The sequence below is a fragment of the Kogia breviceps genome, chromosome 1 (assembly GCF_026419965.1).
Source record: "Kogia breviceps isolate mKogBre1 chromosome 1, mKogBre1 haplotype 1, whole genome shotgun sequence".
NCBI classification, from domain to species: domain Eukaryota; kingdom Metazoa; phylum Chordata; class Mammalia; order Artiodactyla; family Physeteridae; genus Kogia; species Kogia breviceps.
Genome location: NC_081310.1, coordinates 45,492,663 through 45,509,030, shown reverse-complemented (window position 1 = coordinate 45,509,030; position 16,368 = coordinate 45,492,663). Strand labels below are relative to the sequence as shown.

Sequence of the window (16,368 nt, the reverse complement as noted above, 5' to 3'; positions counted from 1 at the left end):
GGTCTGTTGTGGACCAATGTCCTGAATTTGGTTCTCCCACCTCAGAGACACAGCCCTGATGCCTGGCTGGGGCACCGAGAGCCTTTAATACACATGGCTCAGAATAAAAGGGAGAAAAAATAGAATGGAAAGAAAGGAAGGAAGAAAGGGAGGAAGGAAGACAGGAAGAAAGGAAGAAAGAAGATAAAATAAAGTAGGATAAAATAAAGTTATTAAAATAAAAAATAATTATTAAGAAGAAAAATTTTATTTAAAAAAACAAAAACAGTTTGGTCAGAACCCTAGGACAAGTGGTGAAAGCAAAGCTATACAGATAAAATCTCACACAGCAGCACACATATACACACCCACAAAAAGAAAAATGGTAAAATAATAATATATCTTGCTCCCAAAGTCCACCTCCTCAACTTGGGATGATCCGCTGTCTATTCAGGTATTCCACACATGCAGGGCACTTCAAGCTGACTGTGGAGATTTAATCCACTGCTTCTGAGGCTGCAGGGAGAGAACTACCCCTCTCCTCTTTTTTCGCACAGCTCCTGGGATTCAGCTTTGGACTTGGCCCCGCCTCTGTGTGTAGGTCGTCTGAGGGTGTCTGTCCTTCGCTCAGACAGGACGGGGTTAAAGGAGCAGCTGATTCGGGGGCTCTGGCTCACTCAGGCCAGGGGGAGGGAGGGGCAGGGATGCGGGGCGAGCCCGCAGCAGCAGAGGCCGGCATGTCGCTGCACCAGCCTGAAGTGCACCGCGTGTTCTCCTGGGGAAGCTATCCCTGGATCCCGGGACCCCGGCAGTGGCAGGCTGCACAGGCTCCCGGGAGGGGAGGTGTGGAGAGTGACCTGTGCTCACACAAAGGCTTCTTGGAGGAGGCATCAGCAGCCCTAGTGTCCCATGCCTGTCTCTGGTGTCCGTGCCGACAGCCATGGCTCGCACCCGTTTCTGGAGCTCCTTTACGCGGTGCGCTTAATCCCCTCTCCTCACGCACCAGGAAGCAAAGAGGGAAGAAAAAGTCTCTTGCCTCTTCGGCAGCTCCAGACTTCTCCCAGACTCCCTCCCAGCTAGCCGTGGTGCACTAACCCCTTCAGTCTGTGTTCACGCCGCCAACCCCAGTCCTCTCCCTGGGATCCGAACTCTGAAGCCCGAGCCTCAACTCCCAGCCCCCGCCCACCCCAGCAGGTGAGCAGACAAGCCTCTCAGGCTGGTGAGTGCTGGTCGGCACTGGTTTTCTGCAGGAATCTCTCCGCTTTGCCCTCCACACCCCTATTGCTGCGCTCTCCTCCGTAGCTCTGAAGCTTCCCCCCACCACCCTCAGTCTCCGTCCGCGAAGGGGCTTCTAGTGTGTGGAAATCTTTCCTCCTTCACAGCTCCCTCCCACTGGTGCAGGTCCCGTCCCTACTCTTTTGTCTCTGTTTATTCTTTTTTCTTTTGCCCTACCCAGGTACGTGGGGGTGTTTCTTGCCTTTTGGGAGGTCTGAGGTCTTCTGCCAGCGTTCAGTGGATGTTCTATAGGAGCAGTTCCACGTGTAGATATATTTCTGATGTATTTGTGGGGAGGAAGGTGATCTCCACGTCTTACTCTTCCGCCATTTTCTCTCCACCTCCTCATTTCATTTTATACCTAAGAAAATTTCAGCTCACAGTTGTTTTGTGACTTTGTCAGAACCATATAGGTAATAAGCAGTAGAACTTCAATTCATACTCTATTTTTCTATTTCATTTTTCAGAAAATATATATAGTGAGAGTCTTTAAGCAGTGTTCATGGAATAAGAGATGTCGGAAACGCTTTACAAAACCACATTAATATGTTGATTAAGCATCTTGGCTGATGCTCCGAGGTTCACGGCCTGCTCATCATAAACCCACAACTTCTCATCATGCATAGATTTCTCCCAGAGCCTGCATCCAAGTCCATGACACAGTGGTCTGCCCTACAGATATGCTGGGAGGCCACCCTAACCCTCAGGCCAGGTGTATGTGCAGTAAGAACCAGGGGGTCTAGAGTAAGTCAGTGGTAGAAAAGGATGGAAGGAGAGAAGAAACAGGAATGCGTAGCTGAAAAACTCTAAGAAAAGGAATTCCAAACCCTAATCATTAACCCTACACCAAAGGTATATGATTATAGAGATTATCACCCACATCTATCAAAAGACTGTAAGCCAAGGGGGTGTGTCCTTTCTCAGCCACCTACACCACATCCCTCCCACCATGCTTCACCACCCCTGTCAGCATCTGAGGCTGCACTCAACACCTATAATCATTTACTTATTGAGTCCATCTTCCCCCCCCCCATTTCATTCTGAAAAAGAATTTAGGTCATTTCTATGAATGATTGTCAAAACCCTGAGCTGAGATGATTCTCTAACTCTGGGGTGTCGTACCTTTATAAGCGGGTATCACCATTCCTGAAGAGAAAGATACTGGTTAACTGTAATGGATTCTGTGTGTTTGTTGTTCATCTGTTTGTTTGCTTATAACTTCTGTAGACCCTGTCAAAGATTAGGTAGTCAGGAAAGCAAACTTTGAGATGGAGTTTAGCAGGCAGAATGTTTATTAGGAGGTGCCTTTGGGATAGCAACAGTGGAAAGAAGAGAAGCAAGTTGGATGGGGAGAGGGGGAAATTGGGCTCTAATGGTGGCCTGAACAATCGCCTCAGCCTACTCTACAGGGTGGCTGTGCAGCTAAAGTGACCCATCAGATTTATTGGCCTAAAATGGCTGAGCCTTTATATCATTTCTGCTATCAGTCATTGAGTGTGGAATGCCTCAGAAAGAGCATTACCTTCAGCAAAGTGGATTTCTGCAGCTCAGGCCGTCTCTGAAGAGGCTGGCAGCTGAAGACTGCTCACAGCACTCTCTGCTACTAGTGCAGCAAGAAACTCTTTACAAGAAATCTGGAGGGTACATGTCCATGTCCACTATAGTCCACCCCATGTATCCCTTGAACCAACTTTTATATATCCTTTTGTGGAATAGCTTCTCTAGCATTTCAGTGGGCCTTTCTTCCTGTGGGAGATTTAGTATGTAAATTTAGTAGCAGATACAAGAATAGGGTGGGGTAAGAAAGATAACTAGGGCACAAAATTTAAGGGGTTAAAAAAAAGTGCCTCCTTGGGGGGAGCAAGAAGATGGTGGAAGAGTAAGACGCGGGGATCACCTTCCTTCTCACAGAGACATCAGAAATACATCTACACGTGGAACTTCTCCTATAGAACACCCACTGAACGCTGGCAGAAGACCTCAGACCTCCCAAAAGGCAAGAAACTCCCCACGTACCTGGGTAGGGCAAAAGAAAAAAGAATAAACAGAGACAAAAGAATAGGGACGGGACCTGCACCAGTGGGAGGGAGCTGTGAAGGAGGAAAGGTTCCCACACACTAGAAGCCCCTTCGCGGGTGGAGACTGCAGGTGGCGGAGGGGGAAGCTTCAGAGCCGTGGAGGAGAGCGCAGCAACAGGGTGCGGAGGGCAAAGCAGAGAGATTCCGCAGAGGATCGGTGCCGATCAGCACTCACCAGCCCGAGAGGCTTGTCGGCTCACCCGCCACGGCCGGAGGCCGGGGCTTGGAACTGAGCCTCGGGTGGATCCCAGGGAAAGGTCTGGAGTTGGCAGAGTGAAAACAGCCTGAAGGGGTTAGTGTACCACGGCTAGCTGGGAGGAAGTCCAGTTGAAGTCTGGAGCTGCCGAAGAGGCAAGGGACCTTTTCTTCCCTCTTTACCTCCTGCTGCGCGAGGAGAGGGGTTTAAGCGCGCCGCTTAAAGGAGCTCCAGAAACGGGCGTGGAGCTGCCGCAGAGACAAGAGACTTTTTCTTGCCTCTTTGCTTCCTGGGGGCGCGAGGAAAGGGAATTAAGGGCACCATATAAAGGAGCTCCAGAAACGGGCGTGAGCTGTGGCTGTCGGCACGGACAACAGAGACGGGTGTGGGACGCTAAGGTTGCTACTGCCACCACCAAGAGGCCTGTGTGCGAGCACAGGTCACTCTCCACATCGGCCCTCCCAGGAGCCTGTGCAGCCCGCCACCGCTAGGGTCCTGGGATCCAGGGACTGCTTCCCTTGGAAAATGCACGGTGTGCTTCGGGCCGGTGCAGGGTCACGCCGGCCTCTGCCGCCGCAGACTCGCCCCACATCTGTGCCCCCCACTGCCTGAGTGAGCCAGAGACCACAAATCAGCTGCTCCGTTAACGCTGCTCCTTTGACCCCGCCCTCTCTGAGTGAAGGGCAGACGCCCTCGGACGACCTGCACGCAGAGGCGGGGCCAGGTCCAGGGCTGAGCCCCAGGAGCTGTGCGAACAAAGAGAGGGGGAGGTCCCTCCCAGCAGCCTCAGAAACAGCGGGTTAAAGCTCCACAGTCAGCTTGAAGTGCCCTGAATCTGTGGAAAACCTGAATAGACAGCGAAATATCCCAGGTTGAGGAGGTGGACTTTGGGAGCAAGATACACTATTATTTTCCCCTTTTTTCTTTTTGTGAGTGTGTATGTGGGTGCTGCTGTGTGAGATTTTGTCTGTGTAGCTTTGTTTTCACCATTTGTCCTGGGGTTAGACCGACCCCCCCCTTTTTTTTTTCTTTAATAGAAATTTTTCTTCTTAATAATTATTTTTTAATTTTAATAACTGTATTTTACCCTACTTTATTTTGTCTTCTCTCCGTTCTTTCTTCCCTTCCTTTCTTTATTCCCTCTTTCCTTCCTCCCTTCCTTTCTTCCTCCCTCCCTTCCTTTCTTTATTCCCTCCTTCCTTTCTCCCTTCATTTCTTCCTCTCTCCCTTCCTTTCTTTATTCCCCCCTTCCCTCCCTTCCTCCTTCCTTCCTTCCCTTCTTGCCTTTCTATTTTTTTTCTCCCTTTTATTTTGAGCCATGTGGATTAAAGGCTCTTTGCACTCCAGCCAGGTGTCAAGGCTGTCTCTCTGAGGTGGGAGAACTAACCTCAGGACACTGGTCCACAAGAGACCTCTCAGCTCCACATAATATCAAACGGCAAAAATCTTCCAGAGATCTCCATCTCAACACCAAGGCCCAGCTTCACTCAAGGACCAGCAACCTACAGGGCTGGACACCCTATACCCAACAAAGAGCGAGACAGGTCTACAGCCCTATCCATTAGCAGAGAGGCTGCCTAGAATCATAGTAAGGCTACCAAAATCCCCATACACGCCACCAGACGTGAACCTGCCCGCCAGGGAGACGGGATCCAGCCTCATCCACCAGAACAGGGGCACTGGTCCCCATAACCAGGAAACTTGCTCAACCCACTGAACCAACCTCAGCCACTGGGGACAGCCACCAAAAATAGATAGAACTACGAACCTGCAGCCTGCAAAAGGGAGACCCCAAACACAGTAAGATAAGCAAAATGAGAAGACAGAAAAACACACAGCAGATGAAGGAACAAGATAAAAACACACCAGACCTAACAAATGAAGAGGTAATAGCCATCTACCTGAAAGAGAATTCAGAATAATGATGGTGAAGATGATTCAAAATCTTGGAAATAGAATAGGAAAATGGCAAGAAACAGTTAACAAGGACCTAGAAGAAATAAAGAGGAAGAAAGTAACGATGAGCAACACAATAAATGAAATGAAAAATACTCTAGATGGGATCAGTAGCAGAATAACTGAGGCAGAAGGAGGAATAAGTGACCTGGAAGATAAAATAGTGGAAATAACTACTGCAGAGCAGAAGAAAGAAAAAAGAATGAAAAGAACTGAGGACAGTCTCAGAGATCTCTGGGACAACATTAAACGCACCAACATTCGAATCATAGGGGTCCCAGAAGAAGAAGAGAAAAAAAAGGGGACTGAGAAAATATTTGAAGAGATTATAGTTGAAAACTTCCCTAATATAGGAAAGGAAATAGTCAATCAAGTCAAGGAAGCACAGAGAGTCCCATACAGGATAAACCCAAAGAGAAACACGCCAAGACACATAATAATCAAACTGTCAAAAATTAAATACAAAGAAAACATATTAAAAGCAGCAAGGGAAAAACAACAAATAACACACAAGGGAATCCCCATAAGGTTAACATCTCATCTTTCAGCAGAAACTCTACAAGCCAGAAGGGAGTGGCAGGACATATTTAAAGTGATGAAGGAAAACAACCTACAACCAAGATTACTCTACCCAGCAAGGATCTCATTCAGATTTGATGGAGAAATTAAAACCTTTACAGACAAGCAAAAGCTGAGAGAGTCCAGCACCACGAAACCAGCTTTACAACAAATGCTAAAGGAACTTCTCTAAGCAAGAAACATAAGAGAAGGAAAAGACCTACAAGAACAACCCGAAACAATTAATAAATGGTAATAGGAACGCACATATCAATAATTACCTTAAATGTAAATGGATTAAATGCTCCCACCAAAAGACACAGACTGGCTGAATGGATACAAAAACAGGACCCATATATATGCTGTCTACAAGAGACCCACTTCAGACCTAGGGACACTTACAGGCTGAAAGTGAGGGGATGGAAAAAGATATTCCATGCAAATGGAAATCAGAAGAAAGCTGGAGTAGCAATTCTCATATCAGACAAAATAGACTTTAAAATAAAAACTATTACAAGAGACAAAGAAGGACACTACATAATGATCAAGGGATCGATCCATGAAGAAGATATAACAATTGTAAGTATTTCTGCACCCAACATAGGCGCACCTCAATACATAAGGCAAATACTAACAGCCATAAAAGGGGAAATTGACAGTAACACAATCCTAGTAGGGGACTTTAACACCCCACTGTCACCAATGGACAGATCATCCAAAATGAAAATAAATAAGGAAACACAAGCTTTAAATGATACATTATACAAGATGGATTTACTTGATATTTATAGGACATTCCATCCAAAAACAACAGAATACACATTTTTCTCAAGTGCCCATGGAACATTCTCCAGGATAGATCATATCTTGGGTCACAAATCTAGCCTTGGCAAATTTAAGAAAATTGAACTCGTATCAAGTATCTTTTCTGACCACAACGCTATGAGACTAGATATCAACTACAGGAAAAGATCTGTAAAAAATACAAACATGGAGGCTAAACAATACACTACTTAATAACGAAGTGATCACTGAAGAAATCAAAGAGGAAATCAAAAAGTACTTAGAAACAAATGACAATGGAGACACGACGACCCAAAACCTATGGGATACAGTAAAAGCAGTTCTAAGAGGGAAGTTTACAGCAATACAATCATACCTTAAGAAACAGGAAGCATCTCAAATAAACAACCTAACTTTGCACCTAAAGCAATTAGAGAAGGAAGAACAAAAAACCCCAAAATTTAGCAGAAGGAAAGAAATCATAAAGATCAGATCAGAAATAAATGAAAAAGAAATGAAGGAAACAATAGCAAAGATCAATAAAAGTAAAAGCTCGTTCTTTGAGAAGATAAATAAAATTGATAAACCATTAGCCAGACTCATCAAGAAAAAAAGGGAGAAGACTCAAATCAATAGAATTAGAAATGAAAAAGGAGATGTAACAACTGACTCTGCAGAAATACAAAAGATTATTAGAGATTACTACAAGCAACTCTATGCCAATAAAACGGACAACCTGGAAGAAATGGACAAATTCTTAGAAATGCACAACCTGCCAAGACTGAACCAGGAAGAAAGAGAAAATATGAACAGACCAATCACAAGCACTGAAATTGAAACTGTGATTAAAAATCTTCCAACAAACAAAAGCCCAGTACCAGATGGCTTCACAGGCGAATTCTATCAAACATTTAGAGAAGAGCTAACACCTATCCTTCTCAAACTCTTCCAAAAGATAGCAGAGGGAGGAACACTCCCAAACTCATTCTATGGGGCCACCATCACGCTGATACCAAAACCAGACAAAGACGTCACAAAGAAAGAAAACTACAGGCCAATATCACTGATGAACATAGATGCAAAAATCCTCAACAAAATACTAGCAAACAGAATCCAACAGCACATTAAAAGGATCATACACCATGATCAAGTGGGGTTTATTCCAGGAATGCAAGGATTCTTCAATATATGCAAATCCATCAACGTCATACACCATATCAACAAACTGAAGGAGAAAAACCATATGATCACCTCAATAGATGCAGAGAAAGCTTTTGACAAAATTCAACACTCATCTATGATAAAAACCCTGCAGAAAGTAGGCATACAGGGAACTTTCCTCAATATAATAAAGGCCATATATGACAAACCCATAGCTAGCATCATTCTCAATGGTGAAAAAGTGAAACCATTTCCACTAAGATCAGGAACAAGACAAGATTGCCCACTCTCACCACTCTTATTCAACCTAGTTTTGGAAGTTCTAGCCACAGCAATCAGAGAAAATAAAGAAATAAAAGGAATCCAAATAGGAAAAGAAGAAGTAAAGCTGTCACTGTTTGCAGATGACATGATACTATACATAAAGAATACTAAGGATGCTACCAGAAAACTACTAGAACTAATTAATGAATTTGGTAAAGTAGCAGGATACAAAATTAATGCACAGAAATCTCTGGCATTCTTATACACTAATGATGAAAAATGTGAAAGAGAAATTAAGAAAACACTCCCATTTACCATTGCAACAAAAAGAATAAACTATCTAGGAATAAACCTACCTAAGGAGACAAAAGACTTGTATGCAGAAATCTATAAGACACTGATGAAAGAAATTAAAGATGATACAAATAGGTGGGGAAATGTACCATGTTCTTGGATTGGAAGAATCAACATTGTGAAAATGACTCTATTACCCAAAGCAATCTACAGATTCAATGCAATCCCTATCAAATTGCCACTGGCATTTTTTACAGAACTAGAACAAAGAATTTCACAATTTGTATGGAAACACAAAAGACCCCGAATAGCCAAAGCAATCTTGAGAACGAAAAATGGAGCTGGAGGAATCAGGCTCCCTGACTTCTGACTATACTACAAGGCCACAGTAATCAAGGCAGTATGGTACTGGCACAAAAACAGAAATATAGATCAATGGAACAGGATAGAAAGCCCAGAGATAAACCCACACACATATGGTCACCTTATCTTTGATAAAGGAGGGAAGGAAACACAGTGGAGAAGAGACAGCCTCTTCAATAAGTGGTGCTGGGAAAACTGGACAGCTACCTGTAGAAGTATGAAATTAGAACACTCCCTAACACCATACACAAAAATAAACTCAAAATGGGTTAAAGACCTAAATGTAAGGCCAGACACTATCAAACTCTTAGAGGAAAACATAGGCAGAACACTCTATGACATAAATCACAGCAAGATCCTTTTTGACCCATCTCCTAGAGAAATGGAAATAAAAACAAAAATAAACAAATGGGATCTAATGAAACTTAAAAGCTTTTGCACAGCAAAGGATACCATAAACAAGACCAAAAGACAACCCTCAGAATAGGAGAAAATATTTGCAAGTGAAGCAACTGACAAAGGATTAATATCCAAAATTTATAAGCAACTCAGGCAGCTCAATAACAAAAAAACAAACAACCCAATCCAAAAATGGGCAGAACTAAATAGACATTTCTCCAAAGAAGATATACAGATTGCCAACAAACACATGAAAGAATGCTCAACATCATTAATCATTAGAGAAATGCAAATCAAAACTACAATGAGATATCATCTCACACCAGTCAGATTGGCCATCATCAAAAACTCTAGAAACAATAAATGCTGGAGAGGGTGTGGAGAAAAGGGAACCCTCTTGCACTGCTGGTGGGAATGTAAAATGATACAGCCACTATGGAGAACAGTATGGAGGTTCCTTTAAAAACTACAAATAGAACTACCATATGACCCAGCAATCCCACTACTGGGCATATACCCTGAGAAAACCATAATTCAAAAAGACTCATGTACCAAAATGTTCATTGCAGCTCTATTTACGATAGCCAGGACATGGAAGCAACCTAAGTGTCCATCAACAGATGAATGGATAAGGAAGATGTGGCACATATATACAATGTCATATTACTCAGCCATAAAAAGAAATGAAACTGAGTTATTTGTAATGAGGTGGATAGACCTGGAGTCTGTCATACAGAGTGAACTAAGTCAGAAGGATAAAAACAAATACCGTATGCTAACACATATATATGGAATCTAAAAAAAAAAAAAAAGTCATGAAGAGATTAGTGTTAGGATGGGAATAAAACACAGACCTACTAGAGCATGGACTTGAGGATATGGGGAGGGGGAAGGGTAAGCTGTGACGATGTGAGAGTGGCAAGGACATATACACACTACCAAATGTAAATTAGATAGCTAGTGGGAAGCTGCCGCATAGCACAGGGAGTTCACCTCTGTGCTTTGTGACCACCTAGAGGGGTGTGATAGGGAGGGTGGGAGGGAGGGTGACACAAGAGGGAAGAGTTATGGGAACATATGTATATGTATAACTGATTCACTTTGTTGTAAAGGAGAAACTAACACACTATTGTAAAACAGTTATACTCAAATAAAGATGTTTTAAAAAAAAAGTGCCTCCTTCACTTCTTCACCCTAGGTGCCTCACTCTTTTATGTTTGGACAGTTTTATTTATTTATAATTCACACACCACAAAATTCAACCTTTTAAATAGTGCATCTCAATAGTTTTTAGTTTTGGTGTTTAGTTTTTAGTTTTTGTGTGGACATGTTTTATTTTTTCTTGGATGCATGAGTAGAATTTCTAGACCATATGGTAACTCTAAATTTAGCTTTTTGAGGAACTGTAAAACTATATTTTAAAGTGGTTGAACCATTTTACATCCCCAAAGGTAATGTACAGGATTCCAATTTTTCTACATTCTCACCAAAACTTGTTAATATCCATCTTTTTTTATTATAGCTATCTTAGTGTGTGTGTATAGTGATCTCTCACTATGGTTTTGATTTGCATTTCCTTAATGACTAATGATGTTGAGCATTATTTCATGTACTTATTGGCCATTTGTTCATCTTTGTTGGTGAAATATCTACCCAAATCCTTGGCCCATTTTAAAATTGCATTGTCTTTTTATTGTTGAATTGTAAAAGTCCTTTGTATATTCTGGAGACTAGATCCATATCAGATATATAATTTGCAAATATTTTCTCCCATTATATGGATTGTCTCTTCACTTTATTGATGATGTCCTTTAAAGCACAAAAGGGTTTTGTTGTTGTTGTTGTTATCATTTTAATGATACCCAATTTATCTATTTTTTCCTTTGTAGATTTTGTTTTGGTATCATGTCTTAGAAACCTTGCCTAATCCAAGGTCATGATTATTTACCGTATGTTTTCTTCTAAGTGTTTTGTAGTTTTAGCTTTTACATTTAGGCATCACCTCCATCTTCAGACAATTTATGTATTGAGTTAATGCTGGCCTCAATGCTGGGTTGAGATGGATACTCTCTCCACTTCTAATTTTTGGAAAGATTTTGTGAAGTTTTGGTGTTAATTCTTCTTTAAACATTTTTCAGAATTCACCAGTGAAGACACCAGGGCCTGGGGCTTTTTTTAAACTAATTTAATCTCACTACTTGTTTTACATATATTTGTATTTTTATTTCTTCTTGAGTTAGTTTCAGTAATTTTTATAGGAATTTACCCATTTAATCTAGGTTATTTAATTTAATTTATTGGCATATAATTATTTGTACTATTTTCTTATAATCCTTTTCACTTCTCTGAGATTGTAGTGTTGTCACCTATGCCATTGATTTTAGTAAATGAGCGTTCTTTTTTCACTTGGTCAGTCTGACTAAAGATTTGTCAATTTTCCCTACAAGGGCTTAATTTCCAAAATATACAGACAGGTCATACCACTCAATAACAGCAACAACAACAACAAAACCAAAATGACCCACTCAAGAAATGGGCAGAAAACCTAAATAGGCATTTCTCCAGAGAAGACATACAGATGGCCAATAGGCATGTGAAAAGATGCTCAACTTTGCCTATTATTAGAGAAATGCAAATCAGAACTACAATGCGGTATCACCTCACACTGGTCAGAATGGTCATCTTTAAAAAAATCTACAAATAAGAAATGCTGAAGAGGATGTGGAGAAGAGGGAGCCCTTCTGCACTGTTGGTAGAAATGTAAATTAGTGTAGCCACTGTGGAGTATAGTATGGAGGTTTTTTTTTTTTTAAAGTATGCATTCAGATGTAACGTACAACATGGTAACTGTAGTTAATACTGTATTGCATATTTGAAAGCTGCTAAGAGAATAGATCTTTTTTTTAACATCTTTATTGGGGTATAATTGCTTTACAATGCTGTGTTAGTTTCTGCTGTATAACAAAGTGAATCAGCTATATGTACACATATATCCCCATATGCCCTTCCTCTATTTATTTATTTATTTATTTATTCATTCATTCATTCATTCATTCACTCCTGGCTGTGTTGGGTCTTTGTTTCTGCATGTGGGCCCTCTCCAGCTGCAGCGAGCGGGCGCCACTCTTCATCGCGGTACGTGGGCCTCTCACTGTCACGGCCTCTTTGGTTGCAGAGCACAAGCTCCAGACACGCAGGCTTAGTAGTTGTGGCTCATGGGCCTAGTTGCTCCGTGGCATGTGGGATCTTCCCAGACCAGGGCTTGAACCCGTGTCCCCTGCATTGGCAGGCAGATTCTCAACCGCTGTGCCACCAGGGAAGCCCCCCGCTCCCTCTTGTGTCTCCCTCCCACCCTCCCTATCCCACCCCTCTAGGTGATCACAAAGCACCAAGCTGATCTCCCTGTGCTATGCGGCCGCTTCCCACTACCTATTTTACATCTGGTAGTGTATATATGTCAATGCCACTCTCTCACTTAGTCCCAACTTACCCTTCCCCTCCCCATGTTCTCAAGTCCATTCTAAGAGAATAGATCTTTTTTATTCATTTATTTTAAATGTTTTGGTTGCACTGCACAGCATGTGGGATCTTAGTTCCTCAACCAAGGATCGAACCCACACCCCCTGCATTGGAAGCATAGAGTCTTAACCACTGGATTGCCAGGGAAATCCCATTATGGAGGTTTCTTAAAAAATAAAAATAGAGCTACCATATGATCCAGCAGTGCCACTCCTGGGCATATATCCAGACAAAACTATAATTTGAAAAGATACATGCACCCCGGTGTTCATAGCACTATTTACAATAGCCAAGATACAGAAGCAACCTAAGTATCAATCAACAGATGAATGGATAAAGATGTGGTATATATATATACAGTGGAATACTACTCAGCCAAAAAACAGAATGAAATAATGCCATTTGCAGCAACATGGATGAACCTAGAGATTATCATACTAAGTGAAGTACATCAGACAGAAAAAGACAAATATCATATGATATCACTTATATGTAGAATCTCAAAAAATGATACAAATGAACTTATTTACAAAACAGAAAGAGACTCACAGACATAGAAAACAAACTAATGGTTACCAAAGGGGAAAGGAGGAGGAGGGATAAATTAGGAGTTTGGAATTCGGATATACACACAGCTACATATAAAATAGATAACCAACAAGAACCTACTGTATAGCACAGGGAACTATACTCAATGTCTTGTAATAACCTATAACTGAATCTAAAAAAGAAAATATATGTACAACTGAGTCACTTTGCTGTACACCTGAAACATACAACACTAAATCAGGTATATAGTTGAATAAAAATTTTTTAAAATAAAGAGAAAAAACTAAAAATAGGTTGCCATATGATCCAGCAATCCTACTTATGGGCATATATCCAGAGAAAACTCTAATTTGAAAATATACATGAACCCCAGTGTTCATAGCAGCACTATTTACAGTAGCCAAGACATGGAAGCAACCGAAGTGTCCATCACCAGATGAATGAATAAAGAAGATGTGGTATATAAACACAATGGAATATTACCCAGCCATAAAAAAGGATGAAATAATGCCATTTGCATCAACATGGATGAACCCAGAGACTATCATACTGAGTGAAGCAAGTCAGGCAGAGAAAAGCAAATATTATATGATATTGCTTATATGTGGAATGTAAAATATGATACAAATGAACTTATTTACAAAACAGAAACAGACTTAAAGACATAGAAAACAAACTTATGGGGAAGTGGTGGGGAGGGAAAAATTAGGAGTTTGGAATAGGAGATACAGACTACTGTATATAAAATAGAAAAACAAGGTCCTACTATATAGCACAGAGAATTATGTTCAATATCCTGTAATAAACCATACTGGAAAAGACTATGGAAAAGAATACATGTATATATAACTGAATTACTTTGCTCTACACTAGAAACTAACACATTGTAAATCAACTATATTTCAATTAACAGTAATTTTTAAAAAGAACATAGAATGGTACCTGCACATAGTGAGTATTATAATAATGTCAACTATTTTTATTATTGTAAAAGTAATGTAGAGATGATCAGTCATGATGGTGGAAGAGTAAGACGCAGAGATCACCTTCCTCCCCACAGATACATCAGAAATACATGTAAATGTGGAACAACTCCTACACCTACTGAACACTGGCAGAAGACCTCAGACCTCCCAAAAGGCAAGAAACTACCCATGAACCTGGGTAGGGCAAAGAAGAAAGAAAAAAAACAGACAAAAGAGTACGGATGGGATGTGCACCAGTGGGAGGGAGCTGTGAAGGAGGAAAGGTTTCTGTACACTAGGAAGCCCCTTTGTGGGCGGAGACTGTGGGTGGCAAAGGGGGGAAGCTTCAGAGCCACAGAGGAGAGCGCAGCAACAGGGGTGCAGAGGGCAAAACGGAGAGATTCCTGCACAGAGAATCGGTGCTGACCAGCACTCACCAGCCCGAGAGGCTTGTCTGCCCACCTGCTGGGGTGGGCGGGGGCTGGGAGCTGAGGCTCGGGCTTCGGAGGTCAGATCCCAGGGAGAGGACTGGGGTTGGCTGCCTGAACACAGCCTGAAGGGGGCTAGTGCACCATAGCTATCCTGGAGGGAGTCCAGGAAAGTGTCTGGAGCTGCTGAAGAGGCAAGATACTTTTTCTTGCTTCTTTGTTTCCTGGTGCGCGAGGAGAGGGGATTAAGAATGCCTCTTAAAGGAGTTCCAGAGACGGGAGTGAGCCGTGGCTATCTGCCTGGACCCCAGAGACGGGCATGAGACACTAAGGCTGCTGTTGCAGCCACCAAGAAGCCTGTGTGCAAGCACAGGTCACTCTCCACAATTCCCCTCCCAGGAGCCTGTGCAGCCTGCCACTGCCAGGGTTCCGTGATCCAGGGACAACTTTCCTGGGAGAACACATGGCATGCCTCAGGCTGGTGCAACGTTATGCTGGCCTCTGCCGCCGCAGGCTCACCCCGCATCTGTACCCCTTCATCCCCCTGGCCTGAGTGAGCCAGAGCCCCTGAATCAGCTGCTACTTTAACCGTGTCCTGTCTGAGCAAAGAACAGGCACTCTCAGGCGACCTCCATGCAGAGGCAGGGCCAAATCCAAAGATGAATGCTGGGAGCTGTGTAAACAAGAGAAACGGATTCTCTCCCAGCAGCTTCAGGATCAGCGGCTTAAATCTCCACAATCAACTGGATGTACCCTGCATTTGTGGAATGCCTGAATAGACAACGAATCATCCCAAATTGAGGACATGGACTTTGGGAGCAAGTATATATATATATATATATATATATATATATATATATATATATATATATATATATATATATATATATATATATATTTCTTTCCCTTTTTCTCTTTTGTGAGTGTGTATGTGTATGCTTCTGTGTGTGATTTTGTCTGTATAGCTTTGCTTTTACCATTTGTCCTATGGTTATGTTTTTTTTTCTTAATAATTTTTTTCTTTTAATAACTTTTATTTTATCTTCTTTCTTTCTTCCCTCCTTCCTTCCTTTCTCCCTTCTTCCCTCTATCTCTTTCTTTCTCTTTCTTCCTTCTCTCTCTCTCTTTCTCTCTTTCTTCTGTCCTTCCTTTCTTTCTTTCTTTCTTTTTCTTTCTTTCTTTTATCCTCCCTTTTATTCTGAGCCGTGTGGAGGACAGGCTCTTGGTGCTCCAGCCAGGCATCAGGGCTGTGCCACTGAGGTGGGAGAGCCAAGTTCAGGACATTGGTCCACAAGAGACCTCTCAGCTCCACGTAGTATCTAACAGCGAAAATCTTCCAGAGATCTCCATCTGAACGCCAAGACCCAGCTCCACTCAATAACCAGCAAGCTACAGTGCTGGACACCCTATGCCAAACAACAAGCAAGACAGGAACAAAACCCCATCCATTAGCACAGAGGCTGCCTAAAATCATAATAAGGCCACAGACACCCCCAAACACACCACCAGACGTGGACCTGCCCAACAGAAAAGACAAGCTCCAACCTCATCCACCAGAATGCAGGCACTAGCCCCCTCTACCAGGAAGCCTGCACAACCCA

General features: G+C 42.3%; 1 long non-coding RNA gene across 1 annotated transcript in view; it reads right to left on the bottom strand.

Annotated features, from left to right (window-relative positions):
* Positions 1-1,563: 1,563 nt before the first annotated feature.
* LOC136793320 (uncharacterized) overlaps positions 1,564-16,368 on the bottom strand; it is a 226,911-nt gene continuing 212,106 nt past the window's right edge. The window contains exon 3 of the long non-coding RNA XR_010838531.1: positions 1,564-1,615. This is a non-coding gene — a long non-coding RNA (uncharacterized lncRNA). The remainder of the gene's footprint in view (positions 1,616-16,368) is intronic.